Genomic DNA, 24,664 nt, shown 5'->3' with positions numbered 1-24,664 from the left:
TGTGGGGGGGGAAACAAAAATCAGATTATTATAGCACCTTTGGTATGCAGGGTGTTGCTGGGTGTAGTCTCACCAAGATCTGAGAAGCTCATGGGCAGCAGAAAGAGCACAGGATTGCTGCATCATCTAGAGGAATGGAGAACTGGAAGTAACCTTGAGGTCCAACCAGAAGGGCTGCTTAAATAAATTACAGATATCCTCTCTTAATTGGGATATTAAACAACCATGAGGAAGAATGCAGTAGATCAGAGCTGCATTTATGAGGAAACGGCCAGAAACTCCCAGAGCTCAGTGTTGTCAGTAGGGTGGTGGGGAGAATGTCACATGGTGGTGAAGTTAGAAAATAATCAGGAAAGGTAAACAAGAGCTCTTGACAATGGTTGCCTGGGAAGATCAGAAGAAGGAACTCACACTTTTTATATGAATATATTTTTTAATTAAAAGTTTTTTTAATTAAAATCATTAACAAGTTATATTTTTTAATCAAAAAAATGAAAAAGAAAGAAAGAGAGAGGGAGAGAGAACAAGGCAAAAGTACCATCATCTGAGTCAAAAGAAAATTAAAGACTGGAAGAAAATGTGGGTAACATAGAATAGGCAAAGGATTAGTACACAAATACATAAAGAATGCCTACAAATGAATAAGTAAAGGACAAGATTCCTGGCCATCCTACTTAAAATTGAGTCTTACCCTCAGTGGGTAGGACTATCTCCTTCCTTCTTCTCTATCTCCTCTTCCTTCTTTTTATCCCATCTAATATTATTATATATTTCTTTGATTCCTTTTGGTTCTTTTCTTTCTTTCTTTCTTTCTTTCTTTCTTTCTTTCTTTCTTTCTTTCTTTCAAAGAGAGTGTGTGCACATGAAAAGGGGAGAGGGGCAGTGAGAGAGGGAGAGACAGAATCTGAAGCAAGCTCCATGCCCAGCATGGAGCCTGACATGGAACTCAATCCCACAACCCCGAGATCATGACCTGAGCCAAAATCAAGAGTTGAACACTTATCCAACTGAGCCACCCAGGAGCCCAGGTCTTTCTCCTACAACTATCTCTTCAAGGGCAGGCATGTCTATTTATTTTACTTGCCACAACATCCCTAGCGCCTAGAATGCTGCTTGGCACATGGTAGGTGTTCTGGTACACATTTGCTGAATGAATTAACAAAATTATCCCACATAAAAATGAGCAAGAAATTTGAACAGGCAATTCCCAGAAAAACAAATGGCCATTAGTATGGAAAAGATGTTCAATCTGACTTATAAACAGGAAAATGCAAATTACGTTAACTATGGGATATCATTTTTCACCTGCTAGATTGGCATGCATGTTGGTATTTGATAAAATCACCTGTTTTAGAAACTATGGGCACACAGGCACTCCCATGCAAGTGATAAGGACATAACGGGGTATAACTATTTTGTTATTATTTTTTTAAGGATTTTATTTTTTAGTAATCTCTATACCCAGTGTGGGGCTGGTATAATCCCGAGATCAAGACTTGCATGCTCTACCAATTAAGCCAGCCAGGTACCCCTTAAAGAGTATTATGTAGCAGCTATTATAATCAGAAATACATATTCCCTATGACCTGCTAATTCTATTTCTCACTATGTACCTTTAGAAGAAATATTGTGCATTTAGGAGACATGCACAAAAATGTTTACGAAAACAAATGGTATAACAATCGATTAATTACAGCAGTAGGCTTCTGAGTAATATGAAATGTTCAGGCTAGGAAATAGTCCAGCAATTAAAAAAAAAAAACACAGTAAAGATCAATAAACTAACCCAGAAAGATCTAAGACTTACTGCTGAAAAGATGACAATTTGCAGAAAAACACGTACCACACTATACAACTTATTTTTTTTAATGCTGGATGTTTGGGATCTATCCACTGATACAGATATAAATGCAATAGGAAAAGGTACAAAGGGTTGTATGCTGAAGTGACCACACCATAGTCACTTCTAGGGATGGAGGAGATTAAGGTTAAGAAGGTGGTCAGAGAAGACTACCACTTGATTTACAATGAATGAAGAATCTATGCCTAGAAACTTGTGAAATGTAACATTAGTTTTTAAAAAAAAAAAATACATACACACACACAAAAGAAAAAGAGGACTGGGTTGAGACTTTGAAGATAGTGTCTCATCTTGCCACTCTCCCCCTGAAAAACACTGTTCCATTCTTGGCAAATCATGCGGGCGTGGGGCTGTGACAAGTGACAGCTTCCAAAAACCTACCCTTCTCTGCAGATCTACAAAACTAGGATCTCTAGTCAACTGCCAAGAAACAAAGGCTCCAGGGTAATGGGAGGGTTACATATGGTCTAGAACCATGTCGGCCAGTATAATAGATACAAAAATTAAAGAAAATGGAAAATCCAATTTCTCGGTCACACTAGCCACATTTTCAGCACTCAGGAGCCACAGATGGCTAGTGGCACAGATACATAACATTTCCATCAGCAAGTTCTACTGGACAACACCCGTCCAGAGAGATGAAGTTCTTCTCAACAGCCTTCTAAACACCATACAGAGACAGGCTGGGAGTGGAGCAGAGCCAGATGACACCTCTTTTAAAACCTGCCAGGCCGCGGCCCACAGCATTTACATGTCTGATACACACCCAAGAGGCGCCCAAGGACAAAGATGGAAATCCTGAGTGGGAGCCCCTTATCTTCTCCCCCAGGCAAAGTGAAGAACAGTGAGTGTACTGTTCTCCTGCAAAAATCACAGGAAGAAGGTCAGAGTTCAGATTTTGTTTCTGTTGGTTGTGCTTTGTATTTGGACCCAAGATAAATATATTTCCTCACCTCCTCTCTGGGATTTATTGGGAGGTAGTAAACAGAGTATTGCACAGTGTAGACAGGAGTAGGTTGGAGAGATAGCGAGCCCTGATGGTCTGTTTCCTTCCTCCTCTCCAGGATGCAAGAAGAAATTGCAGCCTCACACCTGAAGATATAATGTGCCACATCCCTGTGGATCCACCTGAATCCAGCTACTTCTATCTCTTCCCCTGCGGGAACACTGGCCCACACACCACTGTCCCCCAACTGGCCCCTTCTGGCCTTTTACAGAATAGTCCAATCACCTTTTTTAAAAAAAATGCAAATGAGACACAGACATTCTCTTGCTTACGACTCTCCAAAGACTTCCTGTGGCCTTAGAAAAAAATCCAAACTTGGTCCCATGGTCTATGAGGCTTCCACCAGCACAGAGTCTCACTTCTTCTCCCTTCACCCCATTAGGTCCCTGCCAAAACCCACCATCCTCTGTTCCCTGGGTACACCGAGCTCCCTCCCCCACCTCAGGGCTTGTGCACAGCCCCCTTCTCTGCCTAGAATGCTCTCCCACTGGTACATTCTGTTTTCGGATACTTTCAGGTCTTTCCCGAGCCACACCCAATGCTGGAAACAGCTTCTCGGGCCTTGCAAAAAGCCACTTGTTAAAGTTTTAGAAATTTTAAGAGCCAGTGGATGCCACTTTGGTAACTTGAAGTCAGCCACAGTAGGGATATTTATACCACAAAAACTGGCAAATGCTACACATCAGGGATCTTTTTTTTTTTTTCCAGAGAATCGGACACAACATTCTCGAGCATAGCACTGGAATCGTGACTTCATGACCATCTAAAAATTGTCTTGTTTCGTTAGTTATTTGTTTGCCTAGTATCTCTCTCTCTCTCTTCCCCACCTGAACACGAGGCCCAAGAACCTTGGTGGCAGGAACCTTGTTTATTTTGGTCAGTGTGAGCAATAAACATATTGAATTCATGGTCATGGTCACCAACAACGCATCAGCTAAATGCATGCCACCCACAGGCCAAGTAACTGGGTAGGAGGGGCCCACTGAGGCTTGCAAGGGCCAGGCGGCCTGTCCAGGTACCCCGGCTAGTGTAGGACCGGACCGAGCTAGGATGTGGATTCCAGGCTCCCAGGCCACTCCGTTAACCGTGGACCACACGCTCCATGACCTGGTGTGACCACAGCTGCTCGGGGAGCTGGGACTACAGGTCAGACACACAGATCAGGTCCTCAGAGGAAACACACAGGCTCAGGTGGGAGATCAAACGTGTTCTCCTTGCTCAAGAAGGGGTGTCAGAGGAGCTGGAGGGGAATGGATGGAGAGAAAGGAAAGCTCCAGAAATCAATACAAATAATGGTGCTCCTCATGAAAGAGAAGCAGAGAAGCTCATTCCTTTACTTTTTTAAAAAGATTTTATTTATTAATTCATTAGAGACACACAGAGAGGCAGAGACAGGCAGAAGGAGAAGCAGGCTTCATGTAGGGAGCCTGACGTGGGACTCGATCCCGGGACCCCGGGATCACAACCTGAGCCGAAGGCAGATGCTCAACCACTGGGCTGCCCAGGCATCCCTCTCGTTCCTTTAAAAGAAGGTCCTCAAAAAAAAATAAATAAATAAATAAATAAATAATAAAATAAAATAAAATAAAATAAAAGAAGGTCCTCTCTGCGTTCTAGAGCAGCCCCGTGGTAGAGCCTGACCAATGCCTGCGGTGAGAAGAGAGAGAGCCCATCTCACCAGGGGAGTGGCCCCTCCCCAGGTAGCACCAGGCAGGGGTGTGGTGTCCCAGAAGGAGGAAAGGATTTCATTCTTGGTCAGATACAGCTAAAGTTCGATCCCAGCCCTGCTTCTTGAAAGCTGTGTGACTTTGGAGCAGGGGCTCCACCCTTCTGGGTTTCAAATGATCACGAAAGAGAGGGATACCACCTCCTACTCCCTGGGGCTCCTTCAAAGGCTTCGCAAGATGACTTTCGTAGGGCCCCAGAGTATAGCACCCAGCAAGGGCCCGTGAGCAGAGACTTTTCCCTGTCATCACAGGATGACATAAATCAAAACACGGAGGTGAGACTACAGAACTGAATGGAAAGGTGAAGAATGAATGTGAAAGACTAGCAAAGTGAAAAACGACCCGAAACATGCCTGTGGGTGGCAAACCCAGGCACTAATTCCAGTCTTCTCTGCGGGCTGGCTAACAGCCACTCTGACAGAGTGCTGGAAGGAGGTGGGGCCCCGTGAAGAAAGCTCACCAGCTTGCATGAAATGCAAAGAACACTTCCCCTCCACCCCCACCCTCCCCGAGAAGGTGGTAGAAGGTGCCCCAGGGCTCTGACTGCTTGCTGTACTCATTCTGGAGAGCCCAGCCAGCCATCTGGAGATTTGGTAGGAAGATCATGGAGCCATTTCTTTGTTTCTCCAAAGCCGAGTGATTTGGGTCTTGCAAAAATCACCTCATGTCTTGGGATGGCATGATGGGCCCTTGAGGTCCTCTATGTCCTGTCGCCCCCATTTTAGGGAGACTTTGGTCACGAGTCCTCTTTCTAGGCTCCCCCAGAGGTGAGGTCTTTCCCAGGGGCAAGCAAAGTCACCTTTCGACTTTAGCGGACACCTGCTGCAAACCTATGAGTTCAAGGTCAGCTGGTCTCCAAAGCACAAATGGCTCTGCTTCCTGCACAGAGGTGAGAGCGAAAGTTCTGCTTCTTGTCATTTCCCAGGTGGCTGACAGGGTTCCAGGAAGAAGGGGTGTTTCTGGTGCACAGGGTGGTGAGGTTTGGTTCTTGAGGAGGGAGTGGCAAAGCTGATTTAATCTGCACAGCAGGAAAGCAGGGTCACTCCTTTTTTGGATGAGAAAACTGAGGCTCAGCAGGATTAAGGGCCCTGCTCATGACCCTACAGTTCCAAAGCCCCTGGGGTGGAACCCCAAGGATGTGGCCTTGCTGGCTGCCTCTGGGTCACACCTGACTCGGAAAAAGGCCAGAATCTGGAGTAGGCCTCTTAAGACAGGCAGGTATATCCCGCCAGCTCAGCAAAAAGAACCTGGAGCGAACACGGTGTCCAGGCCTCAGGGACCCAGGTTTCACGGGGAAGGCCCATCAGCACCCCCATCCCCCTGGGACGCCTGAGAGGCTCAGTGGTTGAGCGTCTGTCTGCCTTTGGCTCAGGTCATCCAGTCCCACATCGGGCTCCCTGCACGGAGCCTGCTTCTCCCTCCGCCTGTGTCTCTGCCTCTCTCCGTGTGTCTCTCACGAATAAATAAATAAAATCTTTAAAAAAAAAAAAAAAGACCCCCCCACCCCCAGATTCAAGCCCTACCCACTCGCAACAGCAATACAGCAATTTAACTGCCCTGGTGCACAGATAAAAGAACATCCATCGACGTTGATAGTAACCGTATAACAAGACAAAGGAAAAGTGAGTAGCGGGTCATTTATTGTAGGAAAAATATAGACAATACCAAAAAAATCAAAATAAAGTATGAATTATCAAGAAAATACTCTCTCAAAATAAGGAAGCGTTTTAGTATATTCCTTCCAGACTTTTCTTCTAGGCGCACATATTTGGGATTCTGTTTTACATACTGTTTCCACTTAACAATACAGTGTGACCATTTCCCCTTGTCATTGAATCTTATTTGAGACGATCTCAAATGACTGCAGAGGCTCTCCCGGGGACTAGCAAGGCCAGGGAGGTGCCCGGGCACCTGGCCACGTGACCTACGGAGGCACTGGTTCTCGGGATTGTCTAAAGGCCAGGCAGGCACCCGGGAGTGAGTGCTGCCTTAACTCTTGCCCCCAGCCTTGCGTCACCCTGGGTCCTACCCCTGGCATTTCCAACCTCTGCATGGGCTACAGCTTTGACCCCTACCTTGGGGCACTGACGGCGTTCAAACTTTCCCCCGTGATAAACCCTGCAATGAGAACTCCTAAATGACATTTCCTTGAAAACAATTTTTCTATCAACCCTGCTAGAGCTTTTTAAATACTCTCAGATGGACGAAGATTGCCATCAAGTCCAAAATGTGGGATTGATTTTCAAAATGGCAACCGGCCAAAGAAACTGTTTTGAATTTTACTAAAATCAAACTTTAACAATGTTAAGTAGCATTTTTTTGTTGTTGTTGAATTTGGAATATTAGGAAATTGGTATCGTCCTCATAGACTTCACTGTGAAAGAAGGGAAAAGCCTGTGAGGGTGTTTTCTTGCGATTCCCCGTTGCCACATAGCAGGAGGGAGGAGATTTCTAGAAGTATGCGTGGATCCCAAACTCTGCCTTTATTGTTTTGGATGCAAAAACTGCAGAACGTACCTGCCCCCCCCGCCCCTCCACACATAGGCACATACACACACGGACACACACAAGCATACACATAGACACAGATACAGACACACACAGATGCACACACACACACAAATAGACTCACACAGACACACACAAATAGACTCACACAGACACAGACACACATAGACTCATACACACACAGACACATAGACTCACACAGACACACACAGACGCATACACAGTGATGCACACACAAGCATACACAGATAAACATAGATGCACACGCACACATAGACTCACACAGATGCAAACACACAGACACATGCACACAGACTCACACACAGACACTCATAGATGCACACACACAGACTCACACAGACACACATAGATGCATACACAGACACACACACAGTCACACACAAATAGACTCACACACACACAAGCATACACACACATACACACAGACTCACACCAGACTCTCACACACGGACACGCACACACACCAGGGAAATTAGATGATGACTTTACTCTCACCTCAGGCATCCCAACAGGCATTACACACCCACCTAGTGAGCACACAGTAGTAACTTCACCAGAAATCCTAATTCTGTCTCCTCCCTCTACTGGCTCCATCTCAAAGTCCTGTCAATTCCACTTCCTAAAGCGCACTCAGACCCACCCCCCTCCCTCCATCGCCTCCCCCTTCATCCAAACTACCACCTTCTCTCCAGCCCTCGCCCCCCATTCCCCACCCTGCAGCCAGGATGACCTTTCAGAAACTTTGGCTCCTCACTCCCTGTCCGGTCCGCTGGCTGCAGGGCAGGTGTGGCCTGGCCCCTCCCCACAGCACATATCCCCCTACCAGCACCCCAACCCCCTGCCCCTTACAGGGTGTTCCCCTGCCTCTGATCATCAGAAATAATCTCGCCCCACCCCCATCCTCCTTAACTCCTCCTTAACTCCCACTGCAGAGCGGGGACCCAAATCTTATTTCCCACCGAAGTTTCCTTGCTCCCAGGTGGGGCAGGGCCCCCCAGTAACACTCTCCTTTGCTGCCTTCACCATCATTACCAGACCTAATTCACTGTCCATTTACTTGCTGCATGTCTCCCCCTGTCCATCCCCACAAAGTTCTGTGAGCTATTCAATTGCCCTTTTTACAGAAGAAGAAGCTCAGCTCAGAGAGGTCAGGTCCCCCCAGCAAGCTAGCAGCAGAGCAGGGATTTGAATCCAGGTCTCACCTCCTTCATCTGCTCTACGTGGACGGACACCAAAGACAGGACAAGAGAGTGACCTGGTTGAAATACATAAACCCACGAGGAGAGTCTGCGGAAACAGGGTGCGCCCAAACCTATTGCACACACAGACACACCCAGACACACACAAATAGACTTTGGAGATTTGGTAGGAAGATCATGGAGCCATTTCCTTGCTTCTCCAAAAGCCGAGTGATTTGGGTCTTGCAAAAACAACCTCATGTCTTGGGATGGCATGATGGGCCCTTGAGGTCCCCTATGCCCTGTTGCCCCCATTTTAGGGAGACTTTGGTCACGAGACCTCTTTCTAGGCTCCCCCAAAGGTGAGGTCCTTCCCAGGGGCTTGGGGCAAGCAAAGTCACCTTCCAAATTCAAATTGCACACCAAAGTGTGCAGGTAACTTTGCAGTTATCTTTTAAAATTAAAAATGTACACCCCCTTTGATGAAGTAACTCTACTACTGGTGAGTGGGCTGTCCTATGGGCGTCCTGGCAGATGTGTGGAAAAAATTAAGCACAAGGTCATTGAGTGCCGCACTTTTTAAAATAGCAAAAGATTGGGCCCATGAAGAGTACTGGTTAAGTCAGTGGCGATGGACGACGCAATATGATGCTGTTACAGAAAAGAATGAGTATTCTAGGAACCTGCGGGGCAGTTAATACGAATGGCATCCCTTGGCACTGTGCAGTGCACAACCTGGGCAACTCTAGGGAAGCTTTTATGTATTGATATAAAATAATCTCCAAAATATACTGTGACAGTGAGACCCAATATACCTATTAGTGTTATGTAGGTGTGAGGGTGGGGAGTGTGTGGGAATCCAAAGTAAAATTTAAAATAAAACCAGAAATCTGGGGATCCCTGGGTGGCTCGGCGGTTTAGTGCCTGACATTGGCTCAAGGGTGTGATCCTGGAGTCCCAAGATCGAGTCCCACATCGAGCTACCTGCAGGGAGCCTGCTTCTCCCTCTGCATGTGTCTCTGCCTCTCTCTCTGTGTCTCTCATGAATAAATAAAATCTTTAAAATAAATTAATTAATTAAAATAAAATACAAAACCAGAAATCAGACGCTCTTTTTAAAATGCCCACTGGAGGGATGCCTGGGTGGCTTAGTGGTTGAGTGCCTGCCTTTGGCTCAGGGCGTGATCCCGGGGTCCTGGAATCGAGTCCCACATTGGGCTCCCTACAGGGAACCTGCATCTCCCTCTGCCTGTGTCTCTGACTCTCTTTCTGTCTCTCTTATGAATAAATAAAATGTTTAAAAATAGTAATAATAAAATAAAATAAAATATCCCCTGGATTTTGATCATTCCCAGGGAGAAGCTTGGTTGTCCCAAGGGCCCATGGCTGCAGCACCCCTGAATCTATTATATTGGTTACAGCTCAATACAAATATTATTTTCTGAATGTATAATGTAAAAAATAAGGCCAAAACATTCATTCACAGAAAGAGATCCTCCCCGCCCCACTTTTCTCTTTGTGAATCTTGACACTTCTTTTAAAGGCCAGAAGGAAGAAAAACTAAAGCAATGAAGGTACCAATGCATGTGCGATGTGCCATCCCATCCGGTGAGAAAAGTCAAAACCCAGGACCCACCCATGGAAACCTCAAGAGTAGGAGGTCCAAGGTAGAAGCCTTCAGCAAAGAAAGAGACAGGCCGAAGTGCCAGCAGGCTCCATTTGAGTTCAGGCTATGGGGCCTACAACCAAGAGAGAAGCAAACCACACACCACATCCAGTCGAGTAGCAAGTCTTGGTGACTCAACATTCAAAATCCATCCAAAATCTAACTGCTTTTCACGAGTCCTATTATCACCACCCTGGTCTGAGCTTCTATAATCTCCTGCCTGGACTGGTGCAGTAGACTCCTTCCTGGTCTCCCTGCCTTCATCCTTCTCCCCGCTCCCTCCCTGCCCCCTCTCCCTCCACACAGTCTTCTTCACGCAGCAGCTAGAATGATCTTTACAGTCTGAAGTTAGGGATCCTGTTCCTCTGCTCAACACTGCCCTCCCCCTGCCTGCCCTCCACCCCACTCCCCCACCCTGCCACCAACAGCCAACATCTTACTCAGATCAAAAAGCCCGTGTCTTGCACATAACTCAGAAGATCCTATACGATCCGGTCCTCTCTTCACCATCTCCAGCCCACCATCCTCACTCCCTCTGCCCCAGCCACACTGGCCTGGTGGTCCTCAAACAGGCCAGGCACAGGCCAGACACACCCTCCCACTTATTGTTCCCTCTGCTTGGAATGTTCTTCCCCCAAATCCACAGTGCTGCTCACTTCTCTCTTCATTCAAACCTGTCCTCAGAAGACTCCTCACCGGCACGGCCTTCCCCAACCACCCACCCCAATGTGGCAGGCACCCCATATACCCTTCCCACTCCTCATTCATCCATCCTGCTTCCCGTTACATCAGCCAGTTATCGCCACCAGGCACCAGGCACCACACAATATATTTATTTGCTTCTTTCTGCCTCCTGCACTGAGAGCATCATCAACTTATCTGTCTTGCTCACTGAGGCATCTATGGTGCCTAAATATCCATGCAGGTGCTCGATGTGTGAGCAACACTCACAGGGAGCATCTGAGTGGCTGTCAACCCCTCCAGACCCTTCCTTCCCCCTATGCTGCCCACACCACCTCCTCCCCAGCACAATCTATCTTCCCGGCCCAGAGCGACCACTGTGTCCTGCACAGTGTGGGCAGGACTCGGCTGGTCGGATGACTGGTCCCTGGCCTGCCCTGTCCCAAACAGAGGTGACAGCAGCTCTGGGGTGTGATGAAAAAGGAGTGGCACATCCGCTTGTCAACCCCAGCTGGGACACCCCCAGCCAGACACGTCTTCAGCTGGCAGGAGACCTCTGTGACCAGCAAACTCCAGATGCCCACAGATAGGGCCACGTTTTAAAATCACATGGTGAGCCGGAGAATGAGAATTCGGTATTTTGCACAGGCTTGAAAACAAAACAAGACAGTCTCTCTCTCTCTCTCTCTCTCTCTCTCTCTCTCTCTCTCTCTCTCTCAGGATTCTAAATTAAGAATCAAGTCATTCTATATTTCTCACATCACTGGAAATTAAAAACAGACGTATCTACCGCACAGCAAGCACGCTGCCTGAAGAGAAGCCTGATGGCTTTGAAACATGCTAAATTTGTTTCCAATTACCATGTCCACATTGGAAAGCCCGAGGAAGCCAGGGAGAGATCAGAGGCGAGGCGCATTAGCGGACGAGATCCCGGACCTAGTGTGCGTCTCCCACCCCAGCACCTCCAGGGGTCTTTGCACAAAGGAACTGGACCGTACTGCCCCCGCCCCCTCCTATGGGGGGGGGCTTCCCCTTCTCAGGTCCACTCACCCCCTCCACTCCCAACCCCCTGCCTCTGGTCCACTCGAAAGAACTGTCAGCTCCATCGTGGCTCCCCACCAGCATCTCCATCCTGACCAGTTATCTCCCTGGGCCAAGGAGCGACTGAGTCATCTAGGAGATGAGTCTGGAAGTCCTGGATTAAAATATGCAAGCCTTCTTGGAGTCAACCTTCAGATGGAGTTTGGGGTTTTTTTTTTTGTTGTTGTTGTTGTTTTGTTTTTTGTTTTAAAAAGCCAAATGAGTACTTTGCAGGTCTTCTCTCTGTGCCACTGCGTGAGTGGGGCCCCCCGAGCCAGCCTGTCTGGGGTCATGACCTGCCACTGGTACTTCCTCTGTTGTGGCAGGGGAGTTATGGACTTCTCCGGGACTCAGTTTCTTCATCTGTAAGAGGGACTACGGGCATGACGCACCTCACCGGGCTGTCGGAAGGATCGAGTGAGTTACGTCTAAAGCGTGCAGCAAGAATTCAATAAGTATCCATTCTTGTTAATACTCATCCACCAATGGTGGCTGGGTGACTTTTGGTAAATTCCTCTTCTCTAGTTTCAGTTCTCGGAAGAAATCATCTTAAAGGCTGTCTCTCAGCTCTAAAACCTAATGATCCTCAGCTATGTTTAGAATAAAACCCAAATGCCTCATCACTGCATACAAAACCCTGCACGATCTGGCCTTTGCCCATGTCACCAACACTATCTCCCCAACTCTGGTCCAGCCACATGGACCTCCTTGATGCTCCTTAAATAGCCCGAGTTTGCTCCTACCTCAGGGCCTTTGCACTTGCTGTTCTCACAGCCCAGAATACCCCCCCAACCACCACCACCACCCAGATCTTCCCACAGCTGGTTCTTCCCAATTCTTCAGGTCTCAGCCTAAATTCGAGGCCTTCTCGGAGAAGTCTGGCTAGAGTAGAGCCCCCGCCCTCACCCCACTATCGCTCCATCATGGCTTCCTGTTGATTTCCTTCCTTATAGTGATAAGTGTCACCTCATGCTTCTGCTTATTGTCTGCCCCCTCTCCCCCCACAGCCCCCACCGCTAGAATGACAGTTTGTTCATTACTGTGGCCCAGCATCTTGAGCAGTACCCGGCATATAGTAGACGTTCAATAAATATTTGCTGAGTAAATAAATGAACAGATTGATTCTCAGGTTCCTATGTGGCTCAACATATTGCCGGGTGATTCATCCTCCAGTGACCCTGAAAGAGGAGGCTTATTCATGTCTGGAAGAGAATCTCTGCGTTTGGAGTCCGCCTAAATTCACTACCGTTTGAGCCAGTCTGCAGGAATGTGTCTCACCGTGAAAGAGACATATTATACCAGGCCAAGTCCACTGGAAGTCAAAGAGGAGACAAACTTGGGCTGGAAAAATGAAGTTTACAATCTCTTCTCCAGGCAGCACTCAGGGATCCACACAGGGAGAGACTGGGCCGAAAGTGCAGTGACTTGGCAACCCGGTGGAGACGGTGAGGGAGAAGCAAGGCCCGCACAGGGCCCCCCACCACCAGTGTGTTCACCCAAAGCCCGAACGAGAAGGGACAGCATGCTTCAAAAACGTTTCTCCAGGCGTCTCTCACCCCATCCACTGGCCTGACAGTGAGGGACACACTCCTGTCTGCAGGGGGGACCTGGGCTCTAGGAGAAGCAGAGAAGAGGAAGAAGACAGAGTCCCCCTTGCAGGGGACAATTGAGGACGCAAGGCAGCTCCTGGCCATCATGGCCATTCCGTGGGCCTACCTGCCCCTGACTGGTGGGACCCGACACAGCAGCGTGGAGCACCCCAAGGATGCTGGGGGGGGGTAAGAATCCCATCTTGCCAGCCCTGCTGGCAGCCCCCCAGAACACTCCAACATAACACCCAACGCAAATGCAGCTCAGCTCCTCATCAATGTTCCACCAAAGGCAGGGGCATGGAGTGGGGGGAGATAAGCATCTGCTTCGGCCCCTCCTTTTTCATAGCAGCCCAAAGCTGAGAAGGAACCCCGGGACAGTGGGGTGGGGGGGAAAGGGAGACTCTAGAAAGGCAGCAGAGCCATGGGAAAGGTGAGCCAGCCCCATCCAATCACACCCCCGCCCCCGCCCCCGCCCCCAGAGGCAGCGCAGGTCTCTCTGGATGCAGACCAACACCTCTGAGTCACTTTTGCCACCAGGGGGAAGAGGGGAAGGCAGACGTGATGTGTACCTTTCCGTACACTATTTTGGGATTTTAAGATCCAATTTCTTTCGTTTCAAAGGGTGGGTTTTTGGAGGGCCCCGCACCGCTCCGGTGCCCCGCGCTGGGCGGCGAGACAGCGGGGAGACTGCCCGCCGCTGCCGGTGACCTGCGGAGAGGCGGGGCTCCCTGGCAGGTCAACAAATCACATCATACAGGAACAAGGAGCCCGTTCTTGTGCGCGGCCGCACGGGGCCTGGCTCTCGTAACACGAGGGGAGGCTGGGGGCCGATCCCTCTGACTCATCTCTTGATGGAGGCAGCTCCTGTGCTCATTCATTCATTCGTTCATCATTCAGCAGAGGCCTCGCGGGGAGGGGCCGCAAGCAGAGGGCCGCGCTGCAGAACGATTACACCCACCCCTGCCGTGAAGAATCAGGGACCCCTCTGGGGCGATGGTAACATTCAGGATTTTCATTGTCCTATAATTTATTTAAGATATGAGCTAAGAATTTTTTAAAAACCCAACAACTGATGAATCGGGATTTCTCAGCCTCAGCACATTGACCAAGGTTGACTTGATTTGGGGGCCAGGCAACGACCTGCCGCAGGGGATGCCCTGCGCACTATAGGATGTTTGGCAGCAGCATCTCTGGCCTGCACTCACGAGATGCCAGGAACCTACACTACCCCCCACTCCTAGTTGTGATGCCAAAAACGTCTCTGGACATTGTCTACCATCCCCTGAGGGTCAGAATCACCCCACTGGGAACCAGTCCTCAATTCCTTTGACATTCGTGGGGGGTGGGGGTGGTTTCTGTGTGAAGCCTGTACTGGAATCCTATCCCTTGTCCATCAAGAGTACAACTGGCAAAACCTCCAGCCTTCACTTCTCACCTTGTTCTCCACCTCCCCTGGGTCCCCCAACGGCTGCCTCTTGTCTAGACCACAGCATCCACCCCACTGCCATCTCCCTGCTTTTCTTTTGCTCTGCCCCACTCCTTGAATCCTAAATAGCCTCTAGAAACAGCCAGAGGGATCTTTTTAAAGCAAATCAGGTAATATCACTCCCCTACTTGAAACCCCCAATGGTTTTCCAGTGCATAAACAATTAAATTCAAATTCTATGGCCTGCAAAGTCCTGCATGATCAGATCCCTTCTTCTCTCTCTAGTTTTATCTCCTCCTGCTCCTTCCCTCATGCGCCGCAGGAAGCCACACAGGCCTCCTCATCCTTCCTCAAACACCTGAGCTCTCCTGCCTCAGAGCCTTTGCACTTACTGTTCCCTTTATCTGGAATGTTCTGAGTCTCACTGGCCTGATTCCTTATGGTCATTCAAATATCAACTTAAATGAACCCATCCCTGGAGAGAACCCCCCTCGATGATCCCAACATAAAGTAAACCACCTCCCCAGGCTTTCTCTCCTATTACCCACTTTTCCCCCTTAAAATGCTTCATCACAATCTGAAATAATCGTACTGATGGTTTAACCTGTTTGATATCCATTTCCTCCATGGAATGAACACCTTATTTTTCTTCTTCACCTGGACTCAGAGCCTAGCACACAGCAGGTACATAATAATTAATAAGTGAGCAATCTATATATTCTAAATACTTCATAATGAGCACATATTGCCTTAGTTCTTTTATATATATATTGCCTTAGTTCTTAAGAAAAAAAAGTATTAAAAAGTAATAGCTGTACCTTGCCCAGCATTTTGAGCACTGACTTTGTCTTTTTTTTTTTTTTTTTTTTTTTTTAGTTAGTTAACATACAGACATACAGTGCAATATTGATTTCTGGAGCAGAATTCAGTGGTGATTCATTACTTACATACAACACCTAGTGTTGAGCACTGACTTTATTTTTATTTTATTAAAGATTTTATTTATTTATTCATGAGAGACACGGGCAGAGGGAGAAGCAGGCTCCCTGCAGGGACCCCAGTGTGGGACTTGATCCCAGGACCCAGGATCATGACCTGAGCCAAAGGCAGACTCTCAACCACTGAGCCACCCAGGCGTCCCGTTGAGCACTGACTTTAAAGGCCCCTGGCACCTGCTATTATTCATGGCTCCTTAGAACACGCTCTAGGTATAAAGGCCAGAAGGTCAAAGGCACTCATCTGGGTTTTGTCAATGAGGAAACAAGGCTCAGATTCACTTATTCTTTCACTGAATACAGAGAAAGTGCCTACAGTGGGCCTCATGCAGTTCCAGATGCTGGAAACTCAGCGCTGAAAAAGACAGGTGAGCGGGAGGGAGGCCTGTGATGTTTTGACTTTTGCACACAGGTTCTCAAAAAAGAATCCCAAACGTCCCCAGAGACCATCATCACAGGAGCCCCCTCCTGCCCTCCTCTCTAGCAGCATCCTGTAGGACCTCTCTCAAAGCCCCGCCACATCTACGAGTTGAGCATTCACCTCCCTAGACCACAAGCAAGAGAAAACCAGTTAAGAACTAAAGAACCACATCTCTCAAATCTTTAAAATTGGATTATAAAAATGGTGCTACAGTATCTTTCTTCTTCAAGGTCATCTGTTGTGGCAGAGACCTCTTGCCCTCTATCCATTACTCATTTTCCCTTCCTTAGTAATAGGATCCTAATGATCTCTGGTGACAATGAGCCCAGCTAAGGGTCTACATGTCTCAGCCTCCTTTGCAGATGAAAGTGGTCACATGACCAGGTTGGAGTCAATGAGATATAAGCAGAAGTGTGGGGAGAACTTGCAGAAGGGCTCCCAAGAGGAAGCTAACCCAGCGGGGGAGCAAGCCCCTTTTGCCCTTTCTTCCTTCTTGGAATTCCACTGCAGGGAGCATAGATGTGATGGTGGCATCTCCTGCAATCATTATGGATCATGAGGGGATCTTGAGCAGAACAGGAAGGGAGAAGGAACCTGGATTCCTGATGGCTCCACAGTACTCTGGATCACTCACTTCTAGGCTTTGCGCACAATAAAATAAATTTTTGAGTGTTTAAGCAACTATGATGTGAGGTTTCTATTAGATGCACCTTTAAACCTAACTGAAAGGCCTATCACCCCACCATCAGAACATCATTTACCTCTACACCTCCATGTTCCCCTCAACTCACCTCAGTGAGAACAAGACAACCATGCTCAGGTGAGCCTCAATTAAAAACAAAAAACAAAAAAAAAAAAAGGAAAAAAAAAAAACCTCAAGGTGCAAATAGATCTATACATCAGAGCACAAGTCTGCTTTACAGAAGGCTTCACAAAAAAAATTATTTCTCTCAAGAGCCAGTACTGAAAGTGAATCAGGAAGAAACTGCCATTTACAAAAAGTCAAATGATCCAACTGCTCAGAAAATACCAGGTAACAACACCCAAGTCAGTCTGGGAGGCTCCCTGCCCTCTCCCACACAATCCTAGTGAGCATCTAGAAAGGTATTCCTGAGGGGGGTGGTGGGGTGGGGGAAGAGACGGCCGTCTGACACACATAGGAGTGACGATGGGGCTCGCTAGAAATAAAAATTGCTGCTTACTTTCTGTCTGGTTTCCCGATTGCTTTTTCCTGGTTGAAAGGTGCCAGCCCTGGCAGCTTTCTAAAAATCTAAAATTCGATTCAAGTCAACAAATATTTGTTGAACCCTGTCTATCCACAAAGAGAAAAAAAAAAAAAGGCCACGCTAGGGAAAATCTGTATAACAGGGGGATGCTATAATTAATCATAATAACAACAACCGCAATGGCAGCGGCAGCTAGTACTGTCATGAGTGTTTGCTAAATGTTGGGCATTGTTCTGAGAGCTGGTACTATCAACTCAACCAATCCTCATGCCAGCCTGGAGAGGGAGGTACTGCTTTCTTATACAAGAGGAAACTGAGGCACAGGGAGGGCAAGGAATTTGTTCAGGGTCACACAGCAGGGAAGAGAGAAGCCAGGGTTCCATCTGTGGCAGATCCAGCTCCAAGGCCCATTCTCTTCACCCCCCTCTGATACTCTGTTCCTACTGCTTTAGAAGGAGGGGGAGAGAGATGCAAACCCACAAGTGGCCACAACAGTGGTTCCGCAAACCCCCTTCTCCAGCCACGTGTCTGAGCTTTTGCTGGACTGTTATTTTCCGAATCTTTCTCCTTAAAATTTAACTCATATTTATACTGGCAGAAATTTATCGACAAATAATCTTTAGGCCACTACCATATAAATAGGAAGCCAGGATCACCAGTCAGAAATCAAAGGTGCACATAAATACACAACAGAACAAAAGTGCCAGTAAAATAATTACAAATGCTTTCTAAAATGCAGATTAAGTACCACACAATTCATCTATCAGGGAACCCCAGTTTGCAGAACTGACTGATGTACAAAGTATATATCACAGGACGTACTAGGGAAAAGCACAACCAAGCCTGGGTGATCCTGGGGGTGGGGAGCCAGGAGATGATCAGGGCACAAGTTCAGAAAACCACCTGGGTCAGTGCCCAGACACAGCAGAGGCTCAGCAAACCTTTCTTTGCTCAGGGGGCCAAGAAGCTTTGCTAATGACTTCCCTGCAGGAGGAAAAAGCACCACTGTCCTGCCTGGGGGCTAGAAGGGTCCTGTGTGCAGAGAAGAGGATGGAAAAAGAAAATCAACCAATCTATAAATGTTTGATATTTTTTCCTAAAACAAAAAGTGCCATTTGTTCAGTTAGCTTCCTGCCTGCCTGCCAGCCTGCGTGTGCCTGGGGGGTATACAGCAGGGGGCTGGTAAAGATTTAACAACCACTCTCCAAGGGAAGAGCCTTGATTTGTAGCGTTCACTAATTTCCACGGTGTAAATACTCCCACCGGGGTGGTTCTCAAGCTCTGGGCATGTTGTCAGTGAAGACGGAGTTGGGAAGAGATACTCTTTTTTTTTTTTTTTTTAAGATTTTATTTATTTATTCGTGAGAGACACAGAGAGAGAGAGAGGAGAGGAGAGAGAGAGAGGCAGAGACACAGGCAGGAGAAGCAGGCTCCATGTGGGGCCTCGATCTGGATCTTGGGACCCCAGGATCCCACCCTGAGCCGAAGGCAGGCGCCCAACGCTGAGCCACCCAGGGGAGCCAGGAGGTCACTGCGCTATACTCTTCCACGCCCTCCCCCGAGGGAGGGGATCCAAGGGATGTAAATTAGCCAAAATACCATGGAATTCCTGAAAACTTGACCATCAGCGCCCAGGAGCTGGTACAGACGGGCTGGGGCACAGCCCCGGGAGTGGTAGGTCCCTGTGCACGCGAGTCCACACATGTCCCCAGACGCAGTCCCCGTGCAAAGCCCGTGAGGGTCCCGCCGCGGTCTGTCCCCTCTCCGCGTCGCCCATCCTTGTATCGCTTCTGCCCTTCCTGTCCCCTCTACCACAGCGCCCCTGCCTCCAGCAGCCTGGGCTCCCCCTGCACCCCCACCCCCCCCAGGGCTCCCCCAGCCCCAGGGCTCCAGGCGGCTGCTCCCCCAGCAGGAGCTACAGCCCCGTCTTGAATCCAATCACACACATCTTCCTGTCTAGACACGGCCACCGGCTGCCAGGGCCCCAGGGTGAATGAATTCACAGCCCTCCACGCCCTGGCACGGCGGGCTCCGTGGGGCGGCCCTGGGGGCCTGGGGGCCCGGCACCCCGCTCACCCTGGCCCGGAGCCGTGGAGCCCACTGTGCACCCGCCGGCCCCAGCGTGCGTGAGCGTGAGCGTGAGCGTGGCGTGTGGCCTGCCACCCCCCCCCCCCCAGAGTCATCCATCATCCTGGCGCTGAAAAGTGGGAAAACAAACAACAAAAAAACCCCGGCCCGGCCTCATTTAATGCGAACCAAACACAAAAGCCGCAGGAGAAAGCCTTTCCTCTTTACGCTTCCCTTTTCCGGCCCAGAAACAACAACGCGCCGAGATAAGGGCCGCGTGGGGCCCTCTGGATGGTTTCAAAGGCTTGGCCCCCCGTCCCCGGGCCCACTCCCACCGCTCACGGCCCAGGCTCCAGGCCAGGGACTTGGAAGGGGTTTAAGGCTCGGCCACGCAGGGGAGGAAGCGGGGCCTGTCAAGAGGCGTGATAAAGCGCCTCCTTATCGGCAGCTTTCCTTTCAACTGCCTCCAGTGAGCCGGGGGCTGGGCCCCGTCAAGGTCGAGCCTGTTCCTTTCATGTCGCCCTGTCGGGCCGGCCGGCCGTGTGGCTGTGTGTCCGCGGACGCAAGGAATCCCAGCACAGCGCTGCAATTCGCCGCTCAGATGGGGCTATATGCCTCTCCGAGCCTGGGCCTGCTGGTGGCCGTGTGACCCGTGTGACCTGGGCCCAGTCACTGAGGCTGTCCGGGCCCTGGTGGTGCCATCGGGAAACCCGAAGGAGAGATTTTAGAGCAACAGCACCCAGCCGTGAAGACGGGGGTGCTGGGGAGTTGGAGCACCCCAGCCGGGGTCCCAGGGACTGACCTTGGGCAAGCCACTCAGCACCCCCCCTAAATGAATGTTTGCACACGGGTCAAAGGGAAAGGGCACCCACCTGTCTCCCGGGCTTGGAAGGATGAGCAGTCATTACAGCGCAGCTCAGAACAGAGGCGGGCACAGCAGGTGCTCCGTAAACACTGGCCATCACCCGCCCCCCCTCCCTTGCTCTCCTGCGGCTGCTGCAGACACTGGAAGGAGATCTGGGTGGCAGGTCATGCCTGCTGATGGGAAATCAACGACACACCAGAGAAACTGTTTTGGTCTCAGAGGTGACCCTGCTCACCTTTCCTCTTTGTCCTCCTGCAGGAGAGAACCATTAGCTACGCGAGTATCTTTCTGCCCCAAAAGAGTCTCATTCGCCAGCCCAGACACCAGCCTGCTCCCCACCTGAGGTGGCTCTGAAGCAGCAGCAACCTGGCCGTCCTACAGGCTGGCTGTGCTGACATGGGGTCGGGAGCAGTTCAGTCCAGGCTGCTTCCCCATCTTCCATGCAGCGTGGGCACCAGGTCCCCAAGCACTATGCAATCCCACCAGGAGAAAACACTAGCAAAGAGTCGGGCCCAGGATGCGGTGGCTCTGACCACCAGCTTTCTCGGGCCCCAACTGCATCCCAGAGCTGACATTCGTTGGGGGTATCCCACACTGGCCCCCATCTGTACCAGAGGGGGAACGAGAGATACCGCTCCTATGGGCTGCAGTGAACGGTTAATGATAGAAGACGTGTAAAGAACTTAGATCAGTGCCCGGCACACAGTAAGTGCTCAATAAATGTCAGCATCGTCACCATCACCACCGTTGTCATTCGTTTCAAACCTTGCTCCGTGGCATCAGTAGTTCATTTTTTCAAAGGAGGGCCCGAGGAAGGTTGGGGTCCGTGCTGCCCACCTGCCTGCCAAGCCCTGCACCAGTTTGCTCAAACTGAGCAAGCTGCCTGAGGCACCCAGCCCACGAGGGGTGGGTGCAACTGGGAATCAGAGGCAAATCCAGGGGCTTCTCCAGGCTGTCCCTTCCCTGCTACACCTGCTCGCCCTGTTTCCTCTTTGCATAAACATTTCTCTTTTACCACCGTGGAAAGGCAGTGTGAGGGAGTCGCTCTTGAGAGGCCTGCGGCTCCCCCCACCTCTTACTCGGGCGCCCCCTTTGCTACTGCTTTCAGATCCCTTTCGCTACTTTGGTGGTGACGGACCGCCCCCCTCCCCCTGCCTAGACCTAGAGTTTCCCACGGTCCATCTGAGTTCTGAGACTCAGGACCTGAGAGGTTGGAGGGGCTGGTATTTGGCTGCCGGAAAGCAGGCCCTCCCCCGGGTTGTTCCCCAGCGAGGGAGATGTTCTCAGCTCCCACAGCAGGGGGGTCAGAGGCGGAGGAGCCACAGCCTGCCAAGAAGAACTTCTGGAAGGAAAGGGAAATGAAGTCTGTTGTAAAAAGGAAGAGCTTACTCTAACTCCTTAAGGATTCGTGAGGCCTGGGCCACCCCAGCTCCGATGGCCTTTGTGAGCACGGAAAGGTGGCTCTAGGGAGGACGGCCACATACTGGACCAAATGTGGCTGCACATGGGGGTGCCTGCCTCTGAGTCCTCCAACACCCACGCTGGGGAAGGAGGCCGGCATGGGACCCAGACGGACACCCGGTCACTCGACGGGCACTGGGTTGTTAGCAATGACCTTATTAGCAACGCGCAAGGCAAGACCCAACCCGACTCGGTGGGGCCGGAATCCCAGCGAGCCCCGAAGCCTCCTTCCAAACAGGGATTCCAGTAGGACCACAACATTCAGCTCCAGGCCAAGGTGGCTTCTCCAGAGCACAAGCGGGGAGTGGAGAACCGGATTCCACAATAGCCACCCAAGGCAGGGCTCGGTGCCGCCCCCCGGGGCAGGAGTCACACCTGGGTCCCACCACAAGCCCCAGCTTCCCAGAGCCCACCTCCCAGGGGCCGTGCACTCTCCGGGGTGCACCCCTGCCTGGGGTGGGGGGCAGCAGGGCGCCTACAACATCAGCAACCCCGGGTCTAAAGGCAAGGAGCCCACTATCCGGAGAGGAGAAGAGCACAGGCCCGATAAATGGACACGGAAGGAAAGCGCGAGTGAGAGCGGCAGGGGCTGCAGGCAGGGGCTGAACCTGCCACGATCACGGGGGTCTGACCCCTTTCTGCGCGGTTTATTGCCCTGACAGCCCTTGGTAGAGATCCCCGGTTGAGCACTAAACTGCCCCTATCCTACCACCACACAGGAGCCACATCCTGTGTCCCCATGTAAGGGACACTCCATTGGGGTCCGGTTGCTGCGGCCCCTGCCTTGCACCGCCGGGTCCCGTCCCTGAGCCCCCGCTGCCCCAGGGGGACAGGACGAGGCTGACAGGGGCTATCCGGAGCAGGACAGAGATGGGTTAAGAGCCAGGCACAATAAACAAGCCTGCTGCCTTGTTCCGAGAGGGACCCGGGACCCCCATCCGAGCACGGCCCTAAAAGCACTACTGGTTCAAAGTTGAAGTTAGACACACGCAAAGCTGAAGCCCCAGGGGGACTCGGAGCTCGACAACAATCCTCCCTTTGACTCAGAAACCACAAGGGAACACCCACAGCATACTTACTGATTAAAAAAGGAAAGTGAAAAATAAGGTTTTTTTTCTCTCTCCTTCTTAATCATTATGCAACAAACTTATGCCTATTCCATCAAGTCACGCTTCTCTATGCCTCGGGCGAGGCCCCGTCATGCTGGGCAAAGAGACGAGGGGCAGAGGAAGCCTGGGCTTGTCCCAGAGAACTGAATTGGTCCTTCTTAATTGTTGACACTTCCTTCCTCCGCTTCCTTTCGCACAGGAAAGCCGCTGAGGAGCCGCCCGTGTCAGCACATCCATCGCCTCAACTCCCAGGGCATCGCTCATCTGAGGGGCCAGGGCACAGTGGGGCTCACCGATGTCTCATAGGAATGGTGATTCACACAACAGATCAAGTGCCTGCTGCGTGTTGGGCATCGGACTTGGGACTTGGGCTGGAGCAGTGATGGAGGGATGACGGATGGGAAGGGAGAAAGGAAGACAATATCAGGTTAGAAATGAAAACATCACAAGTACAGGGACAGAGGGTGGCAGGGGAAAGGGAGGGTATTTTGACAGAGCAATCAGGGAGAGCTTCTTTGAGGAGGTGACAATTGAAGCATGAGAGAAGACAGTCAGGTGGCTATTCAGGAGAGGTGAATAGCAAATGCAAAGGCCCTGAGGCATAAGCCTCCTTGGAGTGTTTGAAGACTCCCAAGAGGCCAGGAGGGTGGGAGTAGAGTGAGGAAGAGCAGAGAGGGGGGCAGGGAGCAGGTGACACTGGGCCTTGTAGTCCCTGGGAAGGACCTGGACGGGAGTCACAGGATTCAAAACAGAGGGGTGTGGAGTGATTCGCATTTCGAACAGATGCCTCTGGCTGCTGCAGAGAGCAGACTTGACAAGGGGCAACGTGGAGACTGGGAAACCAGTTAGGAGGCTATAGGTGTCACCCAGACAAGGGATGAGGGTGCTTGGCCCCAGGGAGCAGAGGGGAAGTAGTAAGAGAGGAGCCAGTGGCTACCAAAGTACCACCATGCCCCCATCCTGGCACAGGTACAAAGGCATGTGACAGATGCCAACAGGTAAACAGGATGCGTTAAAAGTTCACAGAGCAAGGAGAACTGCATGAGGGGAGAAAGATCCGAACTCTGAAATGGTCCCACTCACCACCTGCAAAAGCCTTACCCTGGGTAGGTCACACGTTCCCCTGGGGCTTGGTTTTCTCCTTTGTGAAAGAATGGGACCTCTGATAGGGTTAGAATGGGTCTTGGAGACTGGTGCTTAATAAGGTCTGGCCTATCGTACCTGCTCAAGAAGTAACCCTTTCCTAACCCCTACTTTTCACAGTCTGAGTGGTGGCTCTGCCCCCCCTCCCTTAGTCACTGTGTCATTTTTAGGATTCACTGAGCCCCCATCTGGTCATTTGCAAACCAATGGCGATGGCGCCTAGCGCAGGCAGTAAGCATGAGACTGAATGACACGATGACGTTAGCTAAGCAGAAGGCCTGACACGTCAGAAGCCCTCAGTGAAATGGTAACTGAAGCCCTCAACTAAATGGTGGCTGAAGCCCTGACACATGAATCGGACACACCAGGCACTTGGGTAAATGATTTCCAAGTCTCCTTCCAGCTCATGCATCCCCAAATTCTAAACAAACAGACAGACACCCCAGCTTCAAGTCCCTGAATGAGTCAACTTGGGAGCTAGGAAAGCACGCAAGTTAAGGCAGGCCTGGTTGGAGAGAGGCTGGAACACCCATCTCTAAGTAAATAACCCTGAAAGCAGGCACTTCGTCTCGGGTGATACCTATATAATGTGAGTCATAGAATCCTGAGAGTTCAGAGGTGGGAGGAAGCT

The 24,664-nt window shown here is 50.3% G+C and overlaps 1 protein-coding gene across 6 annotated transcripts in view; it reads right to left on the bottom strand.

Moving 5' to 3' along the window:
* The window catches only part of NFATC2 (nuclear factor of activated T cells 2), a 161,476-nt gene that overhangs the window by 80,233 nt on the left and 56,579 nt on the right, over nt 1–24,664 (bottom strand). The window lies entirely within an intron of this gene.

The sequence above is a fragment of the Nyctereutes procyonoides genome, unplaced genomic scaffold (assembly GCF_905146905.1).
Source record: "Nyctereutes procyonoides isolate TBG_1078 unplaced genomic scaffold, NYPRO_anot_genome, whole genome shotgun sequence".
In the NCBI taxonomy this organism is placed as follows: domain Eukaryota; kingdom Metazoa; phylum Chordata; class Mammalia; order Carnivora; family Canidae; genus Nyctereutes; species Nyctereutes procyonoides.
Note: the sequence above shows the minus strand (reverse complement) of the source record. Positions and strands in the feature narration are given on the sequence as shown.